The 3249-nt window shown below is 34.8% G+C and overlaps 1 protein-coding gene across 1 annotated transcript in view; it reads left to right on the top strand.

The window, feature by feature from the left end:
* Window positions 1-3249, top strand: part of SYNE1 (spectrin repeat containing nuclear envelope protein 1) — a 198065-nt gene that overhangs the window by 47357 nt on the left and 147459 nt on the right. The gene's annotated exons all lie outside the window — the stretch shown is intronic.

The raw sequence follows: 3249 nt of genomic DNA, 5'->3' as shown, positions 1-3249 counted from the left end.
TTTATTTATACACAATATTTAAATCATAACATTTTGTAAATCAACTTGCTTAGTAAACCAACCAATCATCAGGAATCTTCTAAGTGGTTAGCATTCATTTGATAAAAATTAGTAAATCAGAATTAAGTATTTCCCTATGCTTTTGATAGCGTGTAATAATCAGTTAGTTACTTTATTCTTCTATCAATCAACTTTTCATCCCTTTATGACATACACAGCTTATGTTTGATCAGTCATGGAGCATGAACTGTCCACAAACAATTTGTAAATATATATTGCAACAAACCTGGTTTGCCAAAAAAAAGTGTCCATAACATGTTCACAAACATATGTATCATTTTCACTGGTTAGAATTTTTCTTTGCATTCAGAGCTATCTTTAGGAGTTCTTACTCAATCATTTACCAAAAAAGGAAAAAAAAATCCATATGGTTTTCTATTGTAACCTCTTTCTGATCAGATCCCAGTTTAGTTATCTGCCCAGAAGAATCCAACATTTTCTACTAATAGTTATTCCAGCGCTACATCCAGTAGAAGGCCTACAAATCAGTTCTCAAAGCCAGTTTTGGCAACTGGTCGCTCAAGGGATCTTTAACACCAGCCCTTGAGGGCCAGGATCTGAACACATTTTAGTATTCTTCATTATTAAAGACAACAAGTAAGGTCTTCTTTTTTTTTTTACAAAGAGTTGGACGTTGACTCCAGAAACTTGTGCTGAGGATCCCCAAATAAAAATATGGGTGTCACGTGATATTTCTTAAGGCACAAGATGTGTGCCCTAAAGGTAGCAGTAAAGGGTCACGTTTTTTTTTCCTGAGCCCAATATTTTGCATTAAAAAATTGAGCTGTTAAATGAGAACCTGCAACCTGTTTGTAAAAGCTCATTAAAAAGGAAATACTATTGTCACCAAGAAATATTTAAATATTAACATTTTTTGGCATCCAATGTATAGATTTCCCCCTTTTCATGTTATTTATTATGTTTCATGTACTGTATTGGTGGGTTTCTATTACACTTGTTTTCAAGTGAAATCATTTTAACTTGTAATACTCCCTAATGCTGTGTTCTGCACTGTGTCTCATATGTTGCTTTAATTTGGCAGTTGTTCTCCATGTCTTACGCCATCATTTAAATGTTATGAAGCAGTAATTGCATGCGAGCAGGAAAACCTATGAACTTATGTCTGTTTGTTGCTAAAATTGTCACTTTATCTCCTTCATAATATATTTAGCTAACCAATTAGCACTGAATGAATCAGCTGTATTCTGAGTAACTGAATTCGGTTATTACCAACTGGATCTAATTTAGATGTTTGGAAAAACAAAGAGGTCTAAAACCTTAATCAAGTGATAGCTTTGTAATTAACACATATTTTTGTTCCTTGAAATAATAAGTAATTGGTAAAGAGGAACCATACTGTGGAACCTGTGCCCAAAAAATTTAGAGGAAAACTGACTAGTCATTTTTACCAGTTAAAGACTTAACATTCTTCTCCATTCTTACCATTGTTCTCCACTGTGTCTCTGTGTTGATGTGACCTTCTTGGTAAATCAATGTTTTGCTTTTCAAATCAGAGTTGCCCCCTTGATAACTGGTGGTCCGATGATTCGTGAAGTATTAAGTAGGCATAAGGAGAAGTGCAGAAAGAAAAGACCTACAGAACTGAATGATTAAAAAGTGTTGCATGCATTGTGGATTTCTCTCTCTAAGAAGAAAGCAGCATAATAGTGTCACCACATTTCAGTAGAGTCAAAGGCACAGTGTACTAAATAGATCTTACATTCCAGATATATTTCTATTAGGTACAAGCAACAGGAATCACAATGCTGCTTTGTGGGAGAAATTTAAGACACAAAAATAGATTTTTTAGGGTACTAGTCACATACAATTGTCATTACAAGTTTTCCATGTATTAGCAAACCTTAACATAGTCTAGGTCCTTTAAGAGTGGCAGGAAAATGAAATGTCTGCTTTAGTGCAGTTGATAGTTTTAAAAACTAAGGAAGCCTATTAAAAAAATACTTTGATAGGAAATGGGGGTATAGAGGTTTGACAGCTGGGGATATCCAGTTGGCTCTTGGGTAGGGGCAGTGATGGGGCACCAAAATGGCCTTAAGCAGCTCTGACTCCCAAAATTTGCCAGTGCTGAAAGTAACAGTAGTAGTAACACTACAGAGTTGATTGAAGGGTATGTCTAAGTTGGTAACTGTTAGTTAGATGCCTTTTAAGGACTTTTGTCCATGCATTTTTGTTGTTTTATGTCAATCTGCCAAAAAAAATCTACATTTTTGAATGTGTATGTCTTGCTTTGTATAATTCATTAGGTGTCATATAAAACATGAATCTAAGATGTACAAATGTACATTTGCACGCATATACATGCATAAGTGTCTGTTCAGAAACATGTTGTAAGGTATGATACTCAGATAACTATAGTTGTATAGGTGTCAGATGGCCCTTGGATTTGAGATGACACTTAGGCTGGGTACACAGGTGCAATAGTTGTTGTTGGAAAGGATCTTTCATGATCCTTTCCAATGACCAAAGACTGCATGATGCATGAACAATTGTTGTACCTACAGTACTGTTCTGTTCTATGCAGAGGGGAGGGGAGAACGCCGGAGTGTTACCCTGCTGCGCGCTGTTGTTTATCTTGAGATAAGCTAACGCCATCATTGTGCCAGAATTGTGGACAAAAGATTTTAACAGACATTAGAATTGCAAATACACATTCAACTATGTTTTGAAATTTTTGACCAGCCAAATGCTGAATATATAGTTTTAAGTCAGCCAATCTAATCTTTTGCAATAGAGTGGGGGAAAAGTTAATACTTCTGCCTGGTTATGTTTGTGTCCCCCTTGAAGAGATTTAAAGGAGCATTCGGTTGTTACTAAAACTTGTAGGCATGCATGTTAATATAAATATTGTCAGAAGTTGCAGTCCTTCCTCAGTTTACTTAAAATAGTTGTTTTTGTCTGTGTTTTGATTTAAAAGATTTTTATAATTTCATTTATCATTCTAACCCTCCCCATCCTATTTAAAATTTTATATATTTTAGCTGCAATTGTCCATTAAAAAATCTGGTCATATGTGTTTTTTGTCCAATTTGGATGTTGATCGTCTCCAGGATTCCTTTTTTAATCTGACTTTTTCTGTGATTTTTCAATACAATACTTCTTTTGAAAATCCAATTCATTATTATGACTGACTTTAAAGCAGAAGCAATTCCAGAACCACACCAATGTGGA

Source organism: Pyxicephalus adspersus, chromosome 4 (assembly GCF_032062135.1).
Source record: "Pyxicephalus adspersus chromosome 4, UCB_Pads_2.0, whole genome shotgun sequence".
Taxonomy (NCBI): Eukaryota; Metazoa; Chordata; class Amphibia; order Anura; family Pyxicephalidae; genus Pyxicephalus; species Pyxicephalus adspersus.
The sequence above is the reverse complement of the archived record's forward strand: the minus strand, read 5'-3'. Positions and strand labels throughout refer to the sequence as shown.